General features: G+C 39.5%; 1 protein-coding gene across 1 annotated transcript in view; it reads right to left on the bottom strand.

The window, feature by feature from the left end:
- roraa (RAR-related orphan receptor A, paralog a) overlaps positions 1 to 27,603 on the bottom strand; it is a 300,817-nt gene that overhangs the window by 160,826 nt on the left and 112,388 nt on the right. The window lies entirely within an intron of this gene.

The following is a 27,603-nucleotide window of genomic DNA, read 5'->3' as shown; positions in this document are numbered from 1 at the left end:
TGCTCTTACAAATGAATGCTGTGGTAAATTCTAGGAGTCATGGTTTGCAACTTTCAATTAGTGCCTGATAAGGACTTAAAAGAAACACTCAATCCTCAGATGATGCAGACAGACAGCAATCAGTCAATACACTGAACAATATTATAAACGCTTTTGTTTTTGCCCCCATTTATCATGAGCTGAACTCAAAGATCTAAGACTTTTCCAATGTACATAAAAGGCCTACTTCTCTCAAATATTGTTGTTCTCACAAATCTGTCTAAATCTGTGTTAGTGAGCACTTCTCCTTTGCCAAGATAATCCATCCACCTCACAGGTGTGACATATCAAGATGCTGATTAGACAGCATGATTATTGCACAGGTGTGCCTTAGGCTGGCCACAATAAAAGGCCACTCTAAAATGTGCAGTTCCATCACACAGCACAATGCCACAGATGTCACAAGTTTGGCATGCTGACTGCAGGAATGACCCCCAGAACTGTTGCCCTGTGAATTGAATGTTAATTTCTCAGCCCAGGACCTCCACATCCAGCATCTTCACCTCCAAGATGGTTTGAGACCAGCCACCCGGACAGCTGCTGCAACAATTGGTTAGCGTAACTAAAGAATTTCTGCACAAACTGTCAGAAACTGTCTCAGAGAAGCTCATCTGCATGCTCGTCATCCTCATCGGGGTCTCGACCTGACTGTAGTTCGTCGTCGTAACCAACTTGAGTGGGCAAATGCTCACATTCGATGTAGTCTGGCACTTTGGAGAGGTGTTCTCTTCACGGATGAATCCCAGTTTTCACTGTACAGGGCAGATGGCAGACAGCGTGTATGGCGTTGTGTGGGTGAACGGTTTGCTGATGTCAGCGTTGTGGATCAAGTGGCCCATGGTGGCGGTGGGGTATGGTATGGGTAGGCGTGTGTTATGGACATTTAGATGGCATTTAGAATGCACAGAGTTGTTGCAAGGATTTGTACAAAATTCCTGGAAGCTGAAAACATCCCAGTTCTTGCATGGCCAGCATACTCACCGAACATGTCACCCATTGAGCATGTTTGGGATGCTCTGGATCGACGTATACAACAGCGTGTTCCAGGTCCTGTCAATATCCAGCAATTTCACACAGCCATTGAAGAGGAGTGGACCAACATTCCACAGGCCACAATCAACAACCTAATCAACTCTATGCGAAGGAGATGTGTTGCACTGCGTGAGGCAAATGGTGGTCACACCAGATACTGACTGGTTTTCAGACCCCCCAGGACCCCTCCAATACAGTGAAACTGCACATTTTAGAGTGGCCTTTTATTGTGGCCAGCCTAAGGCACACCTGTGCATAATCAGCATTTTGATTTGCCACACCTGTGAGATGGATGGATTAACTCGGCAAAGGAGAAGTGCTCACTAACACAGATTTAGACAGATTTGTGAACAATATTTGAAAGAAATAGGCCTTTTGTATGCATAGAGAAAGTCTTAGATCTTTGAGTTCAGCTCATGAGAAATGGGGGCAAAAAAGTGTTGCTTTATAATTTTGTTATATTTCAAAAAACAATTTTATATTTCAAAAAGCAATTTTTCCAAAAATGCCAAACAATTTGGAAAAATCATTCAAACCCAATGCATCTTCTGTGATTCAGTGAGAGCCTTTTATGTGTTGGTCTCCATATCAATATCTAATTAGTTGCTCTGAAAAGGTTTGAAATGCTTCTGTAAACAGCAGCAGGTTGGTTGCTCATATTGTTACGTCTCAACAGTTTCTTCCTTTCAAGAGTTGTGAATCTTAACGATCATGCAACAGACTTTGCTATTTAGACAGATAATACACTGTAAATGAATACCATATTTAACACGATCACAAGGGCAAAATGAATGAGTATTCAACTTCTGACAGAATCTTGTATCATTGCTATAATCCTGTGAAACCAATGCTCTGAAAGTTATGATGCTCACTTATTTAGAGACATCATCACCCTGCTACATGATGCTCATGTCCTTCTGCAAAACACAATGACTTCAAATCCTGTTCAGAAATACAATAGTCTCACACACACACACACACACACACATAGAGTATAGGCAGGCAGCCAGTAAACCATGAAACATCTTTATCCCTCTCTGTTCCCATAGCAACAAGTGAAATCATATTCCCTTTACAACTTTGTTCTACACTTAAAAAAGTTACCATCAGCTAAAACATATAGAGAGAAGAAAGCCAAAGAGAAAAGTTATGTGATGAATATTTCAGAGAGCCTGCACTGGCAGCTGCAGGCATTATGGTCCCTGGCCAACATCTTCCCAGAGGACAGAAAACTGCCACCTCCTCCCCCTTCATAAATGAAGCACACTGGGATTTCCTACTTGGTGTGAAGGCTGCCTATTGGCCATTCCATAGTTCGATTCTTAAACAAGGATTTATGTTTCTCTTTCCATGACACAAGAAGATCACCCGATTTGATTAAGTGCTATACAAGATCATATTGTTCAGAGCTATTCATGGGCTCAGTATCTGGTTGCTTACTGTAAATACATTGAATAAAAAAAAGGTTAATCTATAATCCAGCTGCCTGTTCCACCAGCAACAGACAGCCGGACTGTGGTAAAGTGAAGAAGCCTTGGATGTGGCGCTTCTCCGCTTTCCTCTCTTTCCCACTCTGGTCCTGTGCCAGAGAGCTTCACATGGGCTGAAACCCCCATTGTGTTCCGCCGAGTTTCCTCCTGGTGCAATACATCATGGGTGGACAGAACACTGCCCAGGAATAAAAGGGACAACTGAGGCGGTATATTAAGTACAACAGCATCCAATCCATAAAAGTCAGCGTTAATAGCCAGGCAAGCCATTTAATTTTTCATCTACAATGAGGCCAATTAGAAGAGTTGAAATGAGCTGTTGGAAAGATGCCCATTTTTTACGGCCGTGTCACAAGATAGAGCCCCATTATTTATTCCCCCCTGCTGCCCCCTCACCAGCAAGAATTAATGGCTCACAACAACCTCATTATCCTGGTTAATCTGGATTATTATGTATGTTACTCCTCTCCTGACCAACATCAACAGTTTGTGGAGCATATGTGGCAAGTCTGTGGTCTTTTGCTGACCTTGGGTCTAACATTACTCTGGAAGACAATATATGACATATGTAAAAGACTGGATTCAGGAGAATAAAGCAACATAGAAAAATGACACTCCTCTATGAACTGCCACCTTAACGTAGTGGAGGGGTTTGAGTACCCGAGTGACCCTAGGAGCTATCTTGTCTGGGGCTATATGCCCCTGGTAGGATCTCCCAAGGCAAACAGGTCCTGGGCGACGGGTCAGACTAAGGGCTGTTCAAAAACCTTTATGATGGAAAACATTTTGAGGACCGTGACGTCGCCCAGGACCTGTTGGGTTGGGTTGGGGCTCGTATGCGAGCGCCTGGTGGCCGGGCCTTTCCCCAAGGAGTCCGGCCGGGCTCAGCCTGAAGGAGCGACGTGGGGCCGCCTTCCCGTGGGCTCACCACCTGCAGGAGGGACCATAAGGGGTCGGTGCGTAGAGGATGGGGCGGCAGTCGAAGGCGGTGGCCTCGACAACCCGATCCCTGGACACGGAAACTAGTTCTAGGGACGTGGATCGTCACCTCGCTGGCGGGGAAGGAGCCTGAGATTGTGCTTGAGGTTGAGAGGTTCCGACTAGAGATAGTTGGGATCACCTCTACGCACGGCTTGGGCTCTGGAACCACACTCCTTGAGAGAGGATGGACTCTTTACCACTCTGGAGATGCCCATGGTGAGAGGCGGCGGGCTGGTGTGGGTTTGCTTATAGCCCCCCAGCTCTGCCGCCATGTGTTGGAGTTTACCCCGGTGAACGAGAGGGTAGTTTCCCTGTGCCTACGGGCCGAACGGCAGTGCAGAGTACCCGACCTTCTTGGAGTCTCTGGGAGGGGTGCTGGAAAGTGCTCCGACTGGGGACTCCATCGTTTAACTGGGGAACTTCAACGCCCACGTGGGCAACGACAGTGACAACTGGAGGGCCGTGATTGGGAGGAACGGCCCCCTTGATCTGAACCCGAGCGGTGTTCAGTTATTGGACTTCTGTGCTAGTCACAGTTTGTCCATAACGAACACCATGTTCAAGCATAAGGGTGTCCATCAGTGCACGTGGCACCAGGACACCCTAGGCCGTAGGTCGATGATCGACTTTGTTGTCGTTTCATCTGATCTGCGGCCGTATGTATTGGACACTCGGATAAAGAGAGGGGCGGAGCTGTCAACTGATCACCACCTGGTGGTGAGTTGGATCCAACGGCGGGGGAGGAAGCTGGACAGACTCGGCAGACCCAAGCGTACGGTAAGGGTCTGCTGGGAACTTCTGGCCGAATCTCCTGTCAGAGAGATCTTTAACTCCCACCTCCGGCAGAGCTTCGACTGGATCCCGAAGGAAGCTGGAGATATTGAGTCCGAGTGGACCATGTTCTCCACCTCCATTGTCAAAGCGGCTGCTCGGAGCTGTGGCTGTAAGGTCTCCGGTGCCTGTCGAGGTGGCAATCCCCGAACCCAGTGGTGGACACCGGAAGTAAGGGATGCCGTCAAGCTGAAGAAGGAGTCCTATCAGGCCTGGTTGGCTTGTGGGACTCCTGAGGCAGCTGATGGGTACCGGCAGACCAAGCGGACTGCAGCCCGGGGGGTTGTGGAGGCAAAAACCCGAGCCTGGGAGGAGTTCGGTGAGGCCATGGAGAAGGACTATCGGCTGGCCTCGAAGAGATTCTGGCAAACCGTCCGGCGCCTTAGGAGAGGGAAACAGTGCCCTACCAACGATGTTTACAGTAGAGGTGAAGGCATTCATTTGGAGAAGGCATTCGACTGTGTCCCTCGCGGCATCCTGTGGAGGGTGCTTCGGGAGTATGGGGTCCTGGGTCCTTTGCTAAGGGCTGTCAGGTCCCTGTGCGACCGAAGCAGAAGCTTGGTTCGCATTGCCGGCAGTAAGTCAGACTTGTTCCCAGTGCAGGTTGGACTCCGGCAGGGCTGCCCTTTGTCGCTGGTTCTGTTCGTAATTTTTATGGACAGAATTTCTAGGCGCAGCCAGGGGCCGGAGGGTGTCAGGTTTGGGGACCACACGATTTCGTCACTGCTCTTTGCGGATGATGTTGTCGTGTTGGCCCCTTCAAACCAGGACCTTCAGCATGCACTGGGACGGTTTGCAGCCGAGTGTGAAGCGGTTGGGATGAAAATCAGTACCTCCAAATCCAAGGCCATGGTCCTCAGTCGGAAAAGGGTGGCTTGCCCACTTCAGGTCGGTGGAGAGTTCTTGCCTCAAGTGGAAGAGTTTAAGTATCTAGGGGTCTTGTTCACAAGTGAGGGAAGGATGGAACGGGAGATTGACAGACAGATCGGTGCAGCTTCTGCAGTAATGCGGTCGATGTATCGGTTTATTGTGGTGAAGAAAGAGCTGAGCCGCAAGGCGAAGCTCTCGAGCCTATTTTAAATAAGCAACATTTTGTTTGGTCTAACAAAACTAAGAAGCGATATGCAGTCCAAAAAACAAATGTGGTACTGTATGTTCAAAAATGTAATATAAACTTACACTGCAGTCCATACATATTTGGACATTGACACAGCATGTTGGCTTTGAAATGTACTCCAGCACGTTGGCTTCGAAATGAAACAATGACTAAGAGGTGAATGTGCAGACTGTCAGCTTTAATTTGAGGGTATTTAAATCCATAAACCGTGAACCATGTAGGGATTACCAATCAATTAGTACCTAGTCCCGCCATAAAATATGTAAAATATTTATGGACTGCACTGACAACCACAGACATGTAATGACTACTATAGTTCATATCTGAGCTTCAGTTCTCTTTCTGGAATGTATGCACTTTGTACTTTGTCAACCCGCAGTTTACTGAAGAAACTTGACTCCAATTGCATTTCTGAGAGGTCAATAATTAAATCTCATCAACATGCAGGAAACTTTTACAATATGTTCATTGTATTTACATTGTTTTACTACACAGTAAAAACTGCAGTTAACTGTACTTGCTTTAGATCACATTTATATTAATACACTTTTGCTCTCCCTAAAACAAAATCACTGACCCAATCTTGCAAAGATTGATTTGTTATTATGGTTTGTTCCATTGATATGTTACTTTTATATTGATTTGATCAATGTTATGAAGTTCACAAGATTTGTGTCTGTGATTTTGTTGTAGGCCGATGAAAGGTGCATTAATATATAATGTCTCTTGAACACAGAACACAGACCTACTCACTTTGATCTCCACTGAGCAGAGTTTAATTTACTCAAAATTGAGTGGGAGCAAATGTGATCTAGAAAGAGCAAAATTATCAGTTTTTACTGTGTGGTGAAAGGTAAATGTGAATTGTTCAATATATAAACAGAATAACTGAAGCTATTGCTGTGACCTTGCTGCTGTTGTTTTACATGGGGTTTATATTCTGTTTCATACCTTTTTCAATGTTTAGGGGCATGACATAGGCAACCGCTCTGCATTTGCTGCACCTATTTTCAAAGACGCCTGTTGAACCTTTTTACTTTTTACCTTTTTACAAAGTACAGACAAGGTTTGTCTGTACTTTAAAATGGTAATATAGGTTTAAAATTGCAGGAGAATACTGTATACAGCACAGGTATCCAATATACAGTAATTGTGTAATAAATATACACTAGAGAGTTGCGCATCTTTGTATAAGTGACAGTACTGTTGCATTCCTGACTATGTTACACTGACACCTGCTGGGAGCGGAATGACTCCAGCCAAAACTCAGCGGCAGGGAGGGGAGGTGTGCTACGTCCAAGCAATGACTTGGAGAGGGAAGACAGGGCCCTCTGCTTGTTTCTGAGGCTGAAACAACTGGAGCCAAAATAGTCATTATCAGTCAGAATACACACTATCAAGCAAATGAGAACCTGTCACTTACCGAACAGGGAAAAACTATGGTATGCTACTTACTCTAAACATATTCTGGTGCATGTAGGTGTTAGGGTGTTAAAATAAATCCAATTGCTTGTCCTCACAGGTTAACTAGAATCCAAAGTTTCACCTGTCCCTCTACCTCCTCACTGCAGCTTACACAACCCAGGTGAGAAGAGGTGGCATGGGGTTGTTTCATTTGACACTTGCAGCCCATGAAGAGACATCTTTGCCTGTGAAATAATCAAAAATGGAGTCAAAATGCCCCATTTTGAACAGCATGTTTCCTAATGTAAAAGTGGCAGGTGGCACATTCCGAGTGGGCTTTGATTGATCCCCAGCTGTTTGGAAAATTGTCCCTCTTCCCTGAATTGAGGTCAGAGTGATAAGCATTTTGGGCACCTCCTCTATGAGTGCTTTTCACATGCCCTCATGCAGGTGTGTGTGTGTGTGTGTGGTAGTGGGGTTAGAATCAAACTGGATTCTTGTACGCTAATGACAACTGATGCACTAGCGAACTCACTGGGTGAATAAGACACTTCAAACAAAATGTTATGGTCATATGGTACTTAATTAGCTATGATAATGAACATACAAATAAGATATGTTCGCAAAATATTACACAACAATTATAATTTCATTATCAAATTGTAAAAATGTGAACTTTGCTTTGTTTTAAGTCAACATAAAGCATTAGTCAGTCACCTCACATATTGTCTTAGCTCCTACTTTCTTTTAAAAGTGAAAAACAATATGGGATGTTTTTTTTCTACTTTTTAAAGATGTAGCATTGATGGATTTTTAGATAACACATAATTTAGAGCAACATGTTCAGTACATTGTACCCTAGACCAACCAACGTGCCCATCTTTTTGGTATGAGTAGCCCAGTAGAGTATGATGAGCTTTAAATAAGTTGGAGGATTCATTGTGTCATCTGTGCCACCATGAGAGCTTTAGACTAAGTTAATCAAAGAACAAAGGAATTCTGCAACGGTAGGTAAATGCCATTTACACCAAGCATTCTTAGTACCAATGGCAGCTTTTATTTCTTTCTATTACACCATTTTATCTAACTTGTAGGATAATCAAAGCCTATCACAAAAGAAGACAGGGACAGGGACAGAGAAATTAAATAAAAACTACATGAGCAGTCATACATTTCTAATAGTGCACTTTCAGTCTTAAAAAATATGTTTTCGATAGTGAATTTTTTCCTTTTTTTAATATCCTTAATGCTTCCCAGAAAAAAATATATGCAAATCCCCAGCTAACACTAACAGTTGTGACAAAAGGAGCCAGTTCTACATTGCGCCACCCAACCTAGAGTTCCTGTATGTGGCCAGCATAATGTACTGCCTGTGGGCTAGCAGAGCAAAGCAGGACCCTCTAGAACCTCTTATTAATAAAGACATCAAGATGGCCTCTACAAGATACAACTCTATCTTCTCCTAGCTAAAATGTTGGTCCAAGTAGGAATTATAAGCATGGTATTAAATGCATGTACTGTACTAAATGTGCGTACTTTAAGAACTATAGTGTAGTGTAACAGAATATAAATGTTTCCCGTATTTCAAATTCTGTTCAATACCTGTTGTTCTTTTAATCTTAATAAATACATTTTATGCATTATTTTAACTTAATGTAATTCTTAATTCACAGAGTGATTTTGCATTTTGAAAAATATAATTTTGGGGAGGAACATTTAAGCTTGGAACATTAAGATATAAGCTTCTATCTACAACCCTGTTTCACAAAAAGTTGGGACGTGGTGTAAAATGTAAAGAAAAAAATTATGCAATAATGTGCAAATCATTTAAACCCTATATTCAGTTGTACAAAACAACATATCAAATGTTGAAACTGAGAAATGTTACTGTTACTTGAAAAATCTATGCCCACTTTGAATTTGATGCCAGAAATAAGTTTCAAAAAAGCTGGGACAGGGGCAACAAAAGACTGGAAAGTTGTGTAATGCTAAAAAAACCTGGTGGAACATATCACACCTAATTAGTTCCAAGGTGTTACGCTGCTATATTATTGTGCTGGGGGATATGAGGAATGCACTTTCTAACTTTTCTCAGTCTCCTCCAGTTTTAAACTTTAGGAGGACATGAGGTCCTGGTCCACACCGGCTGGTCCAGTACCTGGTTTGGGGGGCCGTTGCTGTCCCTGTCCTTGTCCACCTAGTCATACTTTTGACCTAGTCTAAAATCAAATAGACTCTGGATTTAGCCCAGAGAAATTTATAAATTAGTCCAATTGGACTCTTAATATCTCACCCGGCACAGCCAGAAGAGGACTGGTCATCCCTCTGAGCCTGGGTCCTCTCTAGGTTTCTTCCTAAATTTCGGCCTTCTTAGGGAGTTTTTCCTAGCCGCTGAAATCCAACAATAATGTTGTTTGCTCCTTGGGGTTTAATGCCGGGTGTCTCTGTAAAGCACTTTGTGACAACTGCTGTTGTAAAAAGGGCTTTATAAATAAATTTGATTGAAAATAAATTTGATTAGGTTAATTGGCAACAGGTCAGTAACATGATTAGGTGTAAAAAGAGCATCCCAGAGAGGATGAGTCTTTCAAAAGTAAAGATGGGGTGGGGTTCTTTGAAAGACTGTACAGGCAAATAGTGCAACAATTTAAGATTACATATTTTCAACATAAAATTTTCTCAACATAAAAGAGTTTGGGGATCTCATCATCTACAGTACATAATATAATTAAAAGATGAAGAGAATTCAGAATGAATATTTTTATGCAAGGGAAAAGACCAAAAAACAATACTGGATGGCCGTGATCTTTGGGCCCTTAAGTAGCACTCCATTAAAAACAGAGATTACTTTTTAGTGGACATCACTGCATGGGCTCAAGAACCCATCTGAAAACCCTTGTCTGTGAACACAGTACGTCGCTGCATCCACAAATGCAAGTTAAAACTCTAGAAACCACAGATAAACAAGATCCAGAGACAGCACCACCTTCTCTGGGTCCGAGCTCATATAAGTTGGACTGAGGAAAACTGTCCTTTGGTCTAACAAATCGAAATTTTAATTATTGTTGGGATTCATGGATGTCGCGTCATCTGGGCTAAAGAGGAGAGGGACCATCCGGCTTGTTATCAGCGCACATTTCAAAAGCCAACATCCATGATGGTATGGAGGTGCATTAATGTACATGGCATGGGTAACTTGCACATCTGTGAAGGCACCATAAATGCTGAACAATAATATGCAGGTTTTGTAGCAACATATGCTACCATCCAGACAATGTATTTTTCAGGGAAGGCCTTGCTTATTTCAGCAAGAAAATGCAAACCACATTCTGCACTTATTACAACAGCATGGCTCTATAGTAAAATAGTCTGGGTGCTAAACAGCCCTGCCTGCAGTCCAGACCTGTCACCCACTGAAAAAATCAGGCGCATTATGAAATGAAAAATATGACAAAGGAGACCCGAACTGTTGAGCAGCTGTAATCCTATATCAAACAGGAATGGGAAAAAATTTCACTTCCAAAACTACAACAATTGGTTTCCTCAGTTCTCAAATGATTACAGAGTATTTTTCAGTTCCATCATTTCACATGTAGTCTTTGTAATATTTTCTGTTAAATATAGCGATACATGATTTGCACATCATTGCACTCTGTTTTTATTTGCATTTTACGTACCAACTTTTTTGGAAATGGGGAGGTAACACCAACACCCATTTTGAGGATTACGATCATATTACAGTTTTATATAAGACTCAAAGTGTGTGGTAACAAATATATACGCACAACTTGGTTTTGAAGTTTCAGAGCTAAAAATCCATTGAAAAAAATTCCATCAATAATGTAGGGATTATACACTGGCAAGGGTTAATGTTACTGTTCACTGAAGTAAAGCTATACCTGTAAGTTATGGATTGCAAAATAACACTACTGATACATCATAATTATTGAACGATCAATATCAAACACTGAACTAATGCAGGGAAATACTTCAATATTCTATTTCATATCCGTAATGAGACATGATTAAAACACATTGAAAAAGGCATTGTAAATCCATCCTTTTATCATTTTTAGGGCTGGCTGCCTGGGTGGAAATGTGGTTAACTAGTAGAGGCTGAGTTAATCCTTTTATCTAGATCCCTACTGCAGGGTATCCCAAACACTCCCTGATTAAAAAGGGAAACGTGGGCAACCAACAGTTTAAGTATCATGGGCTCTAAACAGATAAATGCAATTCGTCTTGTTGCTATGGCACTTGCAGTGCATAAGGAATGACTTACCACAGTGTTCTCTCTGTCTAATATATTCACATTATTTATAAAATATTTCATAGTAGCATAGCAAATGCTAAATATAAAATCCCAGAGAAGCTATTTCCTTTTGCAGTTGGAGTTGTGGATTGGCAGCCAGTTTTCATGTTGTGCTGCATCTCCCCACCCCCCAAAAAAGCTGGGTGTTTGTTCTGAAGCTACACACTCTTTTTGATTTCTTCATCCTCCTTCTCCTCAATAAGTGAAATCCCTGCTAAGATGCTCCAGCTCTTTACACTGCCAGATTGAACCAGCAAACAAAAAAGGTAATTTGATCTGTTCATGTGGGAAATCAGATCCCAGTCTGAGACGTATATATTACTCTACAGGATACTGTTAAGCAACAGACACAAATGAAAGAACATTTTGACAAAGAAATGCATAGATGGATGGGTGGCTATAAGGAATAGATTAGACAAACCCGATTTTTCTAGAGACGACTTCAGAGAGAGTGAGTATACAAAACATTAAGCACACAGAAAGCAAAATAACTGCAAAAAAAATGCATTACCAATCAAAATGTGTTAGTAGAACTGCCTCCTACTAAGCCCAGACTCTCTGGTACAGCAGAGGACACATCCCTCCCTCCCTCTATATAGTGTTAGAGATCAGGACAGCTGCACAGCCATTTCTCCTGTCAATACTCTCCCAGCATCCATTTTCACCTGGATGACACCTTTTATTGGTCAAGGGATGAATAAATCACACTTAGTGTTCTCCCCTGGTACTTTGACTAAAAAAAGGATCTCAACATGAAGGAGGACTGCAGTGTTTCCCTGTCATCCCTGCCCCTGAGGTACAGTGAAGAATTGCAGCCCATAAAATAACATTTTTCAAAGAGCTTTATTGCTCTTTTAATCTAGCCACCACAATGAATTGCTTCTGGGATGCATTTCATTTTATTTGCACACAAACAATCTTTCAAAGGGCTTAATAACAGTTACACAAATGAGCTTCATTAATTAGCTACTAATGGAATAATAGTTCTGCCACCTTCTGTGGTTCAACAACAGAAAAGGGAAAAAGCGGGGACTCTGAGCTTCATATGTGATGCAACAGAAACTTCCAGAATGCACACAAATATATTTTTATTTGTGTGCATGTATAACTCGTGTATATATACTTGTAAATATATATAGACATGTATGACGTACTAACTCTAACAAAAAGTAAATAATTTGTTCAAAAAATCTTCACTACAAATATGAGGCGAAACATGATAAATTCTGACAACACAGTGTTGTCTAGCCAATGATAAACAGCCCTACTGGATCCGATCTGCCTGTATCTTTCGGAAGTTCCCTACTACTTTATCTTTTCCGTCCTGCTAGATTACACCTCCAGGGTTTAGGTGGGAATCCATCATTGCTATTATTACCTAAAGTCACAAGATGCATCTATCACAGCTAAGGTTACCATAACCTCAATATTAACAGAGAAAAGCCCCTCAAATAAAAACCAAGATGGCCTGGGTGGTGGGATTTTATCTTCATTTTTCTTTTGATAAAGTACTCAAAGGAATAAAGATTACAGACCATATTTAGCATGTAAAGCAAATCAGCATTTTTCTACCATTCAACTCCAGTCCTCATTGTGGTTAGTCATTAGGGTCTAGGCTGGGGTTCTAGTTCTAATGGAAAGAGGTGTTCCCTAGTTCAACAGTTATCCAACTTGTCTGTCCGCTTAACTGTGTATCCAGTTCTGTTCTGTTCCTGCTACAATTTTGGGATGTATTGCTAGCAGTGGCTGTTGCTACGACTGAATGTAAGGAAATACAGTGGCATGTTGCCCAGCTGGACCAGTAGCAAGCACAGTACTGGAGATCTGAGGACCTGTGTGTATTAATGATCATCCTCTTTAATTAATCCACCATTACACAATAAAGTCTGTGTAAAACAAGATGTGAAGACAAGGGGAGTTGGGCTAAAATGGCTAAGCTTTTTGAAGATTATGTGAATTTGGTCAAGTAGGAATCTCAGAGTTCATCAATGCAAGAGTTTACATAAGTTCACTTTTGCACCCATACACACCCTTGACATAAATCATTTATTATCATTTAAATGAACATCAACAGCCAAATAAATGACCCTTACTGCAACCAATCTCCATTAAAAAAAACTCAAATTACACAATGATCAGAGAACCAACTCTGATAATAGATTCAAACTAATTACGTTAGAATATATTCAAAATACTTTTCACTTTGAAACTCTTGTTATTCCCCTGAACATCCAACAACAACACTCATTACAGTGGCTTGAAAACCAGAAGTGGAGGGACCATTTTAATATTTAAAAACCCCACAAATATAGAATATTCATTCAGGAATGATTTGAAGCACTAAATAAATAATCCTTTCTTAAATAAATGACACCCTAAATAAAACTTTTAAAAACAGGATCTGGGGAAATGAAGATGAGATGAATCAGACAGGGAATGATTCCGATGGGGGAGAAGGAGAGAGGCGAAATTGTCAGCTATCACTCCACCACAGTTGAATTCCTAATGGCAGACATGCAAACGAGTCAGGCTAATTAAAGCCTAGCGACCAATTAGATGAGCTTTAGCTGCCCCTTTAGGGGGAGGTACCGCAACAGAGTCTCAAAGGGGGATATGGAAATCTGTTCAGAAGGTGGAGCTGAGAATAGGAGCCAACGAAAACACTTTTTTAATGCTGCTACTTCTATCTACAGTAAAAAGGTTTATCTGTCAATGGTTTTATGTAGTTTTTTTTCCTTTTATGCCATTGTTAATATGACGTTTCCCTTTTACCATCAGTGTGGCAGTATCTTATTGTGTATGTGGGGCAGCAGGACGAGGAAATCCCAAACAAATCGTGTGTCCCTTTTAAGTATAAAAATACATTTAAAATAGACATTCCTGTGCCCATACCTTAGGCCACTTGAGAAATTGTTTAAAGCTATTTATATTATATTTACATGAAAAAGTAACAAGCATTTCTAAAAGGTAATTGCTGAGAGATTTCTAGAAGAAATGTCATAAATAAATGTAAAGAATCTTTGCAAGTTGAAGTCAGAAAACACGGTGGAAAACTTTGCCAGTTGCTGAGCAAGCACTTCACTAGATTTCCGTCTGGCCGAAGACTTTTGCATGGTACTGTATATCACTACAATAATACAGTATAGTGCCCCCAGAATTATTGTTACCCGTAATGGTACTGTATATCACTACAATAATATAGTGCTCCCAGAATTATTGGCACCCTTAATAAATTGTGGTGGTTATGGTTTAGCTTGATCTTACACTCAAAATAAATGAGAGAAAGTATCTATAATTTAGTTACACATTTTCAAATAAAAAACAAGTTTAATTGAGAAACATTATTCTGAAAAATATGATACAATTCTAATCTAGTAGCAATCTATACATAAAGACTTACTAAAGACTGTTGTTTCAGCTTGAAACTATAATCTAAGCTACACTTGCATAAAATATTTATGATAAAATACACATACATAACCAAAGTGGCCTCTCATTTTTAACCATGACATATAGATTTTCCTGTAGAAAAATCTATGTCATAACCATCTATATCATACACCCTGACATATAGATTTTCCTTTAGAAAAATGTATATAATAACCATCTATATCATAACCATGATGTGTGGCCGGTACTATTGCATAACCTATACAAACCTATCATTATAAAAATTGAAACTTATAGGCAGAACCTAGAATAAAACATTTGTTATTTGTTACTGCTGGGGGTGGTCATCTACAGACATGTATGGTAAGGTGGGTGGTTCTATCGGGCAATGCTCTACCCACACAGGAGAGTGGTAATCCAGGGTCTGGTCTGGGCCCATTCTCCCCCCTGTCTGTCTGCCTCTCTCTGCTCTCTGGAGGGCCAAGCCTTTATGCTGCCTGAGCCTACCCTCACACACACTGTGCGACAGGAACAAGGCTTTTGTGATGGCCATGATTAGTCTTTTGTGTTTCCAGGTAGAATTAAGATGAAATTCTATAGGCATTCATTGTGTTTCTATCTTCTGAACACCCCCCAAAAAAGTGTTGGGATTTGAAAGGGTGAAATGAAGCCCGCAGGGCCTTGGCAGGCCTTACTCTGTGGGGAAATATATGGTGGAATCACAATGGAAACAATCTTGTCCTTCAGTTTTCTTTGTACTCCATTGAACCTTAGTCGGTCCTGCTTATTTAGACTTTTTTAACAGAGCAGTATTGTCTCGCTTTACAGTTTCTGTCTCCCTTTTTTCTGTGGGTTTCTGAGAAAGCTGACGAGAGAGATGACAGCAGTGCCTTTGCCAGAGTCTGCCAGACCCTCCGGGTCTATCAGCCCCATTCCTCAAAGTGTTCCATATGCAAATATAGTTTGGGATGGTGGCTTTCAGATGTGATAATTATGGATTTATTTGTAAGCTGTCACTTTTCTTAATGCTTAGGGACATTAAAAAAAGTTCAAATAGAAGCATCAGAGAGGTTCACATTTGCTAGAGTACCACAGATTCAAAGAACATATGAAACCCATGACGCTAAAGGTCTGTCAATAACCAGTCATTTAGACAGCAATGTGCTGCTGAGACCCTCTTCGCATACAGTCTGGTTAGAAATGTGCCGGTAAATATATAATTTCGTTGGTTATCCCAACATCAAGGCACTTTTATCAGCGGGTGACATAGTAACAAAGACAGATAACATTTCTTACATTATCTTTGATTAAAAAAAAAAAAACGTGAAAATCTGTTTACATTTTTACATTGAAGTGAGTGTTGCATTGTGGCAAACCATTCTGATTCTATGCTAGTTGGATATTGCTACAGGCCTCCTAGACCTGATGTAAAACATTAGGATGCCATTAGTGAAATGCTGGTTATGGTGTCTGGTGAGAAGATAAATATACAGTACATGTATATGTTATGTTATTTGAAACATACTATAATAAAATATTGCATATGTGACAAATTAATGTATTGGATTGAAACAACAAACAAAAAACCATTTGCACTCCGAATAACATGAACACATTAAGCTCTTTCAATTGTACATAGAAACAACTGTAATAACGTAACAGATTTATGCCTACTCACTTTTGCTAATTTGTTGCGGGGGGTGTGGAGTCTGTTGTACTTTTCGCATCTTTCTCAGAGTCTGCTTGTCTTTAATGAGTTTGTCATAGAAAGCTGTGCACTTTAATGCAAAATTGACTCGAACAAATAACATTGCCTTCTTTGATGGTGGTTACAGTGAGGTAGGACTTTGCATGCACATGTGCTTGGACTTGGCAGCTCATGAGAACTAAAATAATGAGAACTAAAATGTGATTGGACCATACTGTACTTAATCTGTTAAAATAAGGAACTTTAAAACTGGCAGTGGTGGCAAATCATGACAACCTGTCACATTCGAATTGCAGTGTAAAGTTTATCTTCAGTCTTCCTAGCAATTACTAATTTCTTATTCCAAGTAGTAAGTTAGTAGATAGACCAACTAATAAGCCTATTGCTGCCTAATAAGCTGTTAAAACGGCCAGTGGCAAAAGCTATACAGTGAATAGATGCTATTTATGGTGGAAGTAAACACAATAAGAAATGTTAAGTCAGTTTAACACAATACTTATTGGTATCTAGTGAAAAATGCAAACTTGGCGTGATGTTAATGTGTGACAAAATGATCTAATGGTGTAGTGGTTACAAATGAGTGACAATGGGTGACAAATTAGCTTTGTGGTGTAGTGGTTGAAAACACAGCCTCTCACACAGGTGACCCAGGTTTGAATCCAGTTTGGGCAACAACATTCATCCCTTCTGCCTGAACTTGCCTGGTTCTGCTTCTTGTTTGTAAATAAGTTGTGACAACTGAAAACAGACTAAAATACAGGACTCTCCTGGGAAAAACAGGATGTCTGGTCACCCTACTTAAAAACGTTCAAAGCACATGATTATGGACGACCAAAGGGGTAAAAAAAAGTATTACATTTAATATATAAATTATTTCAACATTTATTAAATACATTATTTTAAGTGGCACATTGATAGAAAATATTTTTAGAAAGCCCATTTTTAAAACAGTGGTTTGATATTTCATAATAATATATTGTATTTCTAATATTTCTTTTTCATCATTACATGTATTTCATAAAATCATGGCCTTTTACCTAATATTGTGCTCTATTAATAATGTAATGTCATATTTCATAATTTAATGTCATATTTCAACATTAAATGACATATTTCAACATTCAGTGACAATTCAACTTTTAATGATTAGCATTAGTGGTTGTAAAAATCACTATTGTTGCAAAATCACTATTATTATGTACATATCCCAGTATTTGGCAATAGAAATGCTAAAACAAACAAAAATGCAGGTCATCACTGCCAGTGTGGTCATTAGGCCAGGGCTTCAGGGGCTATTGAGGTCACTGCTGCCCAGAGAAGGTGGCAGTGGTTCTGGAACTTGTTTATATATGGTTTCTTCATTGCAAGGTAGAATTTTAACATGCATTTGTGGATGAAGCAATGTACTGTGTTCACAGACAATGGTTTTCAGAAGTGTTCCTGAACCCTTGCAGTGACTTCGACTATAGAATCGTGTCTGTTTTTAATGCAGTGCCGCCTGAGGGCCCGAAGATCATGGCCATCCAGTATTGGTTTTGAATCTTTTAATGATACTATGTACTGTAGATGATTAGATCCCCAAACTCTTTGCAATGTCTACATTGAGAAACGTTATTCTTAAATTGTTGCACAGCCTTTCACAGAGTACACAGTATCACTCCCCATCCTCAATTATGACTGGCCCATCCTCCCTGGAATGATCATATTACTGACCCAATCATGACCCAATCATGTTACTGACCTGTTGCCAATTTACCTAACTCGAGTGATCTTCCACCAGGTTTAGTTTTAGCATTACACAACTTTTCTAGTCTTTTGTTGCCTCTGTCCCAACGTTTTTGAAACATGCTGCTGGCATCAAAGTGGGCATATATTTTTCAAGAAACAATAAAGTGCCTCAGTTTCAACATTTAATATGTTGTCTTTGTACTATTTTCCATTGAAAACAGCATTTAAATGATTTGCACATCATTGCATTCTGTTTTTATTTGCATTTAACGCTGAATCCCAACTTTTTTGGAAACAGAGTACTTAAAATAATAATAATAAGGCAACAGAATAATAAAAAAATGTAACAGTTCTTTTGAACAAATTGAATTAGTTATTCAAACTAACACCATTCAGATAATTTTAAGAAATCATATTTTTTTGGAATGACAAAATGTGTTAAATCATTTATATTATCAGTAAATCCAAAGTAGTCTTACAGCTATATTTTTATTTCCTTGCAATTATTGTTGGCATTTCTTCTCCCTAGGCATTACAAAGCATAAACAGGTATTTGTTTGTGTTCAGAAAGTACAAAACTACACTCGTTTTCATACCACAAGCAATACATATGTGTTTTGTGTTGGTGGGTGATTGGTGCCGCTTGTCCTTTCTCTCATTCAGAAGTTTTGAAGTACTGTACATGATAGCTACCTGATTCTACTAGTACACAAAAAAAAGTGTCCCAATGATTTTCAAATGCAGGGGATGTCAAGATTGGCATACAGTAAAATCTTAATTAAGTCCATGAATATAGTCTTGCTACCACGACAGTAAAGATGAGCATATTATGTTGCTCTTTCCTTTTGAGATTTTGGAACATTGTTTTTAAACATTGTCAAAAATGATTACCAAAACACATAATTAGGTTCCCTATCATTTAAAGTCTTCTAATGACCAGAAACGATCACGCTTGTGTTTTCCTGTGCACGTATTTTGTGTATCTCACACCAGTAGTTTTTTATGTGATGGTGGTCAGCAACATAAGATTGCGAGTTCAAATCCAAGCCGACTAGTGAAAATGTCCTTAACCTGAATATCTCCAGGGTCACTGTGAATAAAGGGGGGTTACCTGGCTCAACATTGTGTCTGTATTTTGTTATGATTACAATCATTTAACATATCTGGGATGTTTTGGGAAAAACTTACAAAAATGAATTCGAATTTTCTGTGTAAACTGATTACATTTTTTATTGTTTTGCATTTTAGTCATTCAGCTAAGTGACTTACAGTATACATTACTGATTGAGAACATTTTAGTAACTACTGTCCTTCACAAATCTTTTTATGTTCTGAGGGGAGAAGGGATGAATGAGCCAATTGGAAGCTGGGGTTGATTAAGTGGCGCTGATGATATGAGGGTCAGATTGGACATTTTGCTAGGATTTTAGGGTTGACACCCTTTCTCTTAAGATAAATGCTATGGGATCCATCAATGTCCTACATGACTCCAGTTCATGGAAGCATGCTGGTAAGATGCCTTCTACCCTGGTCACTCACTGTTCCAACAATTATCCTACAACAGACAGAGGGCAGGCAGGCAGTGAAAAGGGACATTGCTGCGGCCCTTTTACGCTCTCCTCAGACCCTTCACTTTCAGACTAGGGAAAACACAGGCAAGTGTTGCAATATGCTAGAAAGTCCTGAAGTTAACGTAAGGTTGCCTTTGGCCTCTTGGTAACCTCCGAAGCTCCTGGCTGTGTGCTTAGCGTCTTTGTCCTGTAGGAAGGTGAAAATCTGCTTGAGCTCTCTAGAGCAGGTTTTCATCAAGGATCTGTACTTTGGTCTGATCATCTTTTAAATCATTTGCAAACCTGTGTTTGCTTTGTGTTTATGGAGAACTGTGTTTAGACTGATAACGAAAATTTGATTTAATTAATTTTAAAATCTCACCGTAACTTGGGTTTAAATACTTTCAGAAAGCACTGCAAACCCTTACTTGTGTTGTTTATTTAAAACAAAATTGTTCTCATATTGTTTGAGCATTCATTTGAGGTGAATAGATGAATCAAAGTGTTAATGCTTATATTTTGTTACAGATATACTGGAGAAGTTAACAGTCCTAGCACGGAGGCATGCACTCAAATCTTGACAAACAATTAAATGAACATGCATGAGAAAACTGTTTTGGGTTTGGGGGATGAAATACAGTTTTGGGGGATGAAGCACAACACGGATGGGGGCTAGACACTGCTGGTAATAGACAATATTTTTTTCAGCCTACCTACAAAGGAGTAGCTGACAAAATCTGAGACTATGAGGTTCCCAAAGAAGAGCTTTGAGGCTGTCTGCTGTCTACCTTTCTGCCTGGCTGCACAATCAATGTTTTATCTGCGAAAGATAAACATTTCTGAATAGATTTACACCTGACGATGTGGAAAAAGTCCACTTTGAATAAAGAAATAATAAATAAACAATAAATGGGGATTAGAAATGATGCCAACATCTTCGTCTGATATATTTTATTGTTAATGATGAGTAGTGCTATGTAATTTGATGTGTAGATTACATTAGGAATAAGGTACATGATAAAGCAGTTGTGTACAGTCATTTACTGACATTTACTACATCTCACATAGGTGTGATTGTCGGGTGTCCACATACTTTTGGCCTCATATTGTTATATTTGAGTGAGAATGTTAGTTTAATAAGTAAATGGATTCAATTAAATTATTCTAACTTGAAGACTGCAGACATAGTAGTGGATGCAAGCTGGCTAAAGTTTGTGTTACTTTCTAACTTGCTATCTTAGTCCAAAAGGACCTGAAATTGCAATGATTGGCTCCATGTATGTTTGTTTTGGCTTCTCTTTAGGCATTTACATGGATATAGAGCAGCAACTAACAACTATCTCAATAATCAATTAATCTGCTAATTATTAATCGATTAATCAGAAAATAAGTTATTTCCAGGTTTGAATGCAAGTGTTTAATTTATTACATTTTATATGGGTGTTTTTCATAATTTTGCACTATATTCTCTTTTAAACACTTGTTAGGAGTAATAAAACAAATGGGAAGCATGTGCACAAAAAAAATGGTTTGATGAAGTGCATATAGCAACAGATGTTTTACAAAATGATCTAATCTGAGGTGCTATTCAAAACTGCATTGATCAATAATTAATAATAAAGGAAACAATATCAAATAGTATGTTAAAACGCCACTAGTAGACTTTATCATGTTGGAATTCCTCAAGATCCACAGTAAGGAGAAATAACAAAATGTAACACATTGCTGAGAGTCTTATAACAGGAAGTTTTAAAAATAAACAGATGAAACTGTTGCTGGCATAGGTGTGACTGTGACAGCAAATATAATATAGTTTGGTACGCTGGTCAGCATCTAGGATCCAACAAACTTGTTTTATAATATCACTTGTGTGCTTGATGGCTTAAAACAAAGTCATGGTGGGAGAACAGTACAGTACAGACAGAACAGTAGCAGTACAGACCGAGACAACCTCTCTACTGTTACAGTAGATACATATCTAAAACCTTCCTGAAAGACACCCTGGTGCTTGGAAAGAGAAAGGCCCCCAACGCAGCCCAGGTGTAGCGGAGTCATGTGACAGACGAGAGTCTGACAGAGAGTCTGAGAGCTGGGTGATGAGACACAAAGTGTTGGAGTACATGATCGTCACTTACAGCTGACGGGCAGCTGTGACAAGAGTGAAATTTCAGCAGTAGGCCAGTAGGGGAGCCTACCTAGAGCAGTCTAAGCACTTGCAAGGACATGCTATCACAATTGTTACACAAAGCCTAAACAGAGATTGTCAACATACTACTTTGAACGTAACATAGTATAAATTCAATCAAGTGGAGCGGTCACATGTAGTGCGAAGTGGAGGACAGTGTGTGGCCAGATGAACAATCAGTGGAAAAGCAAATTTGTTGGCAATGTCGTGTTTGACATCTGTTACTATGGGAGGTGTTATGTTTGGGTACAAGTATTTTTTTACTTACATTCCCTTTGGCACAATGGAGTACAGAAGTGGAATGTTAGCTAGGATACCCAATAGGGCTAGCCCCGCCAGTGAACAATTACCTCTTAGCGGGACCTAGTCAGAGGCGTTATATGAAGGCCCATAGAGAGCAGCTCAGGGCCAAGGCTAAAGCAGAAGCCAAGGAAGAAGCTAAAAAAAAAGTCTGAATTGCCCCAGCAATGTACTTATACATAAAAGGATTATAGCCAGGAGAAAAAGGATTGGGAGACCGTCCCAGATAAGACTTCTAGGAGAGCAGTTTGTAATTTAAGCTTCATTTCTCGCTATACTCCTCTACCCCGTTTGTTAATAAAAGCATACCCCAGTAATTTCCAGAAGGTACAGACAATGTTTCGCGCAATAATCAACAATGTATATAATTCTCTAGCATGACTCGATTCTCAGCTGGGAATTGTTTACGCTCTCCCACTACCGCTTGGTGGGAATTTCTGTGCAATCTCTAATTAGTATATATAATTTTACACCTCAAAGTGGTATCTGCACACACACATTTTTCAGGAGTGATATGATGCCATCAAAGGCCCTTATGACCTTTTGAAGACATATTCCAATTGGCCTTTAGAGGGTTTTGAAGCACGCCCGTTCATGAAACAAGCATCGTTAGTCCACTTTTTAATCAACTGTGTGGTCATGAGTAGGACAATAACTGTATACCTAATCGAACTGTATGATATGGGCTCTTTTGTTTGCACGTGAACTCCAATGAATACACTTGTATTTTTTACCCATAAAAAAATAAAAGCTAGCTATTGTATACTGTGCTGAAACCAACTCATCTTGGTTTTTCCATAGCTTATTCATGGCCAAATGATGCATGTGCTTAAACTATGAGTCTAACCTATTCACTAGGCGAAAATGTTTTGTATTTTTCAAAAAACCTAATCGGTGTTAGGCCTTGTGGATCTTTTGATTATCAGTTCATCTGGTTGCCTTATCACTATCCATTAAATGTAATTGTTCTATTTGTATGCTTTTATATTTTTATTTGTACAGCTATGGTCTCTCTCCACCTCCATACACTTGTATATTGAGTGTAATTAATTTGTATCTATAGATACTGCGATAATATCGTTACCGTGAATTATTGTGGCCACGATAATCGTGTAGTGAAAATCTGAAATCCTGACAGCCCTAGCTTGAATATTACATTTCAATTTAGTGTTTTGGATTGAATAGGCCTAATGTATTAATGTCTTTTTTTTACTGCAATATTCCTCTCGATTCCAAGCGGAATGAAAATTGTATTCAGTCCATTAAAAAACAAATCTCAAAATGATTGGTCATCGGACTAAAATAATAAACATGACAATATTAAAGTAATAAACATTTTCAGGTAATGAAGAAGGGGCCTAGTACGTTAGAGCGGGTTATGATAAGTGGAGCCAGTCTTCTCATGGTTTTCTACCTTGTTTCTTTCCAGGCCACTGACAAATGTGTTCTCGCACCTCTCTCAAGCAAACAGGAAATACACAGAAAAAAACAGAAGAATAAGATGCCACTTCTCCTTTGCTCACTTCTCTCCTCTCCTCCCAGCCCTGTGGGCTGCTTCAAGGCAGTGCCATGGAGGACTACTGTAGCACAGTCACTCTCATTTTCAGTTCAATTAATGAGCCATAAATATCCCAATGAAGGTGTCAACAAAGAGTGAAATATATCATGGCTTTCACTAATATTTCTTTGCAGCCAACTCCTGTTTGCCCAAATGAAGATAACCTAATAAAAGTAGCAAAACACTCCAACCTCAACTATATATTAAGCAGGGTGATCTTCACAGGTGCTGTGATTTGACAAAGATGTTAGGAATAGTGGTTAACAATGAGAGACAACATACTCAGTATGCTCCCATGGGGGTGCTAAGGCAGCCAGTGTTGATGAAACACTCTGCTACTTTGCATTGTAGATCACCGACCGCCTCGGTCATCCTATTAGAAAACAACATGCTTAGTCCAACTGGTGAGATGGTCTAAGCCACAGCAAAAATGTATTCATCAATGGGTTTCACAAATATTAATTTCAGACAAATAATGGTGGTAAAAAAATATACAGTCCAGAATAATATGCAGTAGCGGCTGAATGGAATGGCTAAGCGAGACAAACCCAGAAGGTAGTACAGCTTCAGAGAAAAGTGGCAAACTTGTTGAGTAATATATGCCACCTTGGGTTTTTTAATCTGACGTTAAGTGATGATGTGAGTACAAACTCAGCTCTTCTTCTACCTAAGGCTTAAAAGAAATGCTACAAAGCCTATCTTCACAGTGAGATCATTTGCAGGAAGATGCAGAATACATTTAAATACTAGCATTTTCAGTCTTTAAACTAAGCTGTAATTTGATTGCATATGTATAACTGCTAAACCAATTAATGGTTCCTTTTAACCCACTCATCTTTGGAGAGGAATGACTCTCTAAATAATACAGCAGCATATCCCCTCTCAAGCAAACAGCCCACACACACTTTAACAAAAACAAGCATATTGGTACTTGAATCTGGAGGCTTTTACTTACACATCACAACTCATAGATATTGCGTAACATCACCAACATGAGAAGCCTCGATATCAAGACAATCTCATAATCTGAATTCCTCTTTATACCAGACACATTGAGGATTTGTGAAATGTGATAAATACTTTATTAAGCAGAATACTGTAGGTAGACTGTAAGAAATGCTTTAAATATCATAGCTAAGAGAACTATAAAACTAATTCGCCAAATCTCATCAAAGGAACAAAAGCACTACTATTAAAGAAGTATAGCAACTGCTAGTGTACTAGTAAAGGCCTCTAAAACTCATTGAGCAACATTTCATCAATCAGCAAGAAAATGACCCAAAACAGCACTGCAATAGCAAGTAGGGAGTTTTCAGGGCCAACAAAGGCACAGTTCTTGACTCCAGGTATTCCATGCAAACGCTGTGGCCAAATAATAAAAATAAGAGCTTAATTTGAACATTGAGCTCTTATTACTATGTGTAAAAAGTGTTGTGGTTTCTAACTGGTGAAACCAATGTGTACAAAAATATCCTGAAATGAGAGACTATTCTTAAACCTGGTGGTAATTGTTTGATTTCAAATTCAAAAAAAGAAAAAATGCCTCACTGTCCCAGTACTTATGAAAAATGGGAAAAGCCTTACAAAAAACCTGTACAAAACATCATAAATAGACATTGAACATGGCTACCTTACATAAAGAAGAACATTTCTATTATTTGACATGGGACACTCCAAATATATAAATGTCCACCGACATAATCGGTCTGTGTTCCAGACATGGCTAGAGAGCCCAGATAAATGACATTTTCCAAAATCACACTGACATTTCCCGTTATCAAGCGCCAGCCACTGGCATGGCAAGAGCAGGCTTGTCAGTCAGTGGCAGACGTGCATCACACCTTATCACACGGACACTCAGCATCTCTGGCGCTGGTACTTGGGCTAGGGCTGGAGCCTGTACTGTAGATGGTGCTGGAGGAGATGGGGATGGAGGTGGGACTTGAGCTATTGATTGAGCCCAGGCTGCAATTCCACCCCATTCCATCCCATTCCAAAAAACGACTCCTCAAGCTGGCCAGTTTCTCTCAGAAGAAATTCATTAAAATTATAAATAAATATTTAAGTTTGAACATAGGAGCCAGACAAGCAGGCTGGCAGCATCCAAACAAACTTTGAAGGACCTGACTACAGAGCTGCAATACCACAAACAGTGTAATGATTAGGACAGAAGATATTCTCTATGTTCAAGTGGCATATCATTAACAACTGTCCTTTAAATATTGAATTTTCCCTTTCCTGAATATCTTGTGTTGTTGCTGTATGAATTGAAAAATACCTTTCCCTTGTTTTCCTACAGTTGACTGAACTGTTGAATCAAATCCCAATCAACAAGTTGGAGTGTGGGGTGATGTTTTCAAGGGAGTATAAGGGACGGGGAATGAATGCAGAGCTATTGGTGGACATGTTGTGGGGGTGAGATAATGAGTGGGTGAGAGCAGAAGCATTGGAAGCTCATGTTTGAGTCAGAGGACCACATCCTTCTAAGCCTCTCTGAGTCAACAGAGCTCAAAGACAAGAGCCTAAGACATGTTTTTCTAGAGAAGGGACATATTTCCCAATCTATGCCTACATTGGATATGCTTGCAATTAATGATCATCAAAATTAATCAGTTTTTAGACTGAAAGTAAGGCAATTAAAAAAGACTCACATTTTACTAAAACAATGACTCAAGTTATCTTAGTCAACAAACTGTGGGCCTGCAAAAATCAATTACTATGAATGTACCATATTGTTAAATGAATCATTAAAAGGCACAACCTTTACATTACCATGTATTGTAGTTTACCAATACAATTGTATTATGGTAAAGTAGATGCAATGGGTATTCATATCCTTATAAAGTAAGTGAATTAACTACAACACGTCAGTAGAAAGATATCAGCTGGAGTTCTTATAATCTTGGAGAGGAAATGTTTTATTTATCAGAAAAAAAAACGACCCCACAGTTGAACTCTTTAGTCATATCTCAGATCACTTCCACTTATGGCTCTGCCTTCTCCAGATGAGTCATTGAATAAAAAAGATGCTATTTTGTTACAAAATTAAAAGGGAATACTTACATAACACTGAATATTATAGCATTAAATATACCCCTCAAAGTTTCGATTGTATAAAAGTTGCATTAAAATATTACCTGCTTCTCGATCATTAAGAATGGCTCACCCATAGTTGTTGTTCAAATTGTTACAACCCCTATTCTGATATTTTCTTTACCTAAACAGGTAAGGATTAAAGGTATGGAAGCGGCTTATGAATCACAACACCCACCAATAATTATCTCTGCATGTACTGCTGTTGCATTTCCTTCACTAGGATAGAGTAATACTACTCCTAGTAGTTTCATAGCTGAACCCTGTGTTACAACAATAAAGCACATACAAAATGGATACACAGTAAGACATACAGTGCCCACTAATACTGGCACCCTTGATAAAGAAAATCACACCTTTAATTGAAGTATAAAGACTGAGACGTAAGCCATGATTTCCTGTTTCATTGGGGTATAAATATGAGGTGAGACACTTGCCAGATTCCCATAGTCACCCATCACTATGGGAGAGCCTCAAGTATATGGTAATGATGTGCGAAAAAGCAATGTTGAGCTGCACAAATCAGGAAATGGCTATAAGAAAATAGCTTAATGGCTGAAAATGGCAATTTCCAATATCAGGGTAATAATTAAGTAGTTAAAAGCAACTGGATATATTAATAATGGGCCTGGAAGAGTTATGTCTATTGACCCCACTCACAGTGAGGAGGATGATTCAAGTGGCCAAAGAATCAGGAATCACAGCTTGAAAATTGCAGACGTTTGCTGGGTCAGCAGATATTAAATCACAACCTGACTGCATTAAACTGGCCTGTGGTTGGATCTATCAGCAGGACACAGATCCAAAGCACACCTCAAAAGCAACACAGAAATGGTTCACTGATCACAGAATCAAGATTTTGCCATGGCCATCCCAGTCCCCTGA

Source organism: Esox lucius, chromosome 19 (genome assembly GCF_011004845.1).
Source record: "Esox lucius isolate fEsoLuc1 chromosome 19, fEsoLuc1.pri, whole genome shotgun sequence".
Lineage (NCBI taxonomy): Eukaryota > Metazoa > Chordata > Actinopteri > Esociformes > Esocidae > Esox > Esox lucius.
Note: the sequence above shows the minus strand (reverse complement) of the source record. Positions and strands in the feature narration are given on the sequence as shown.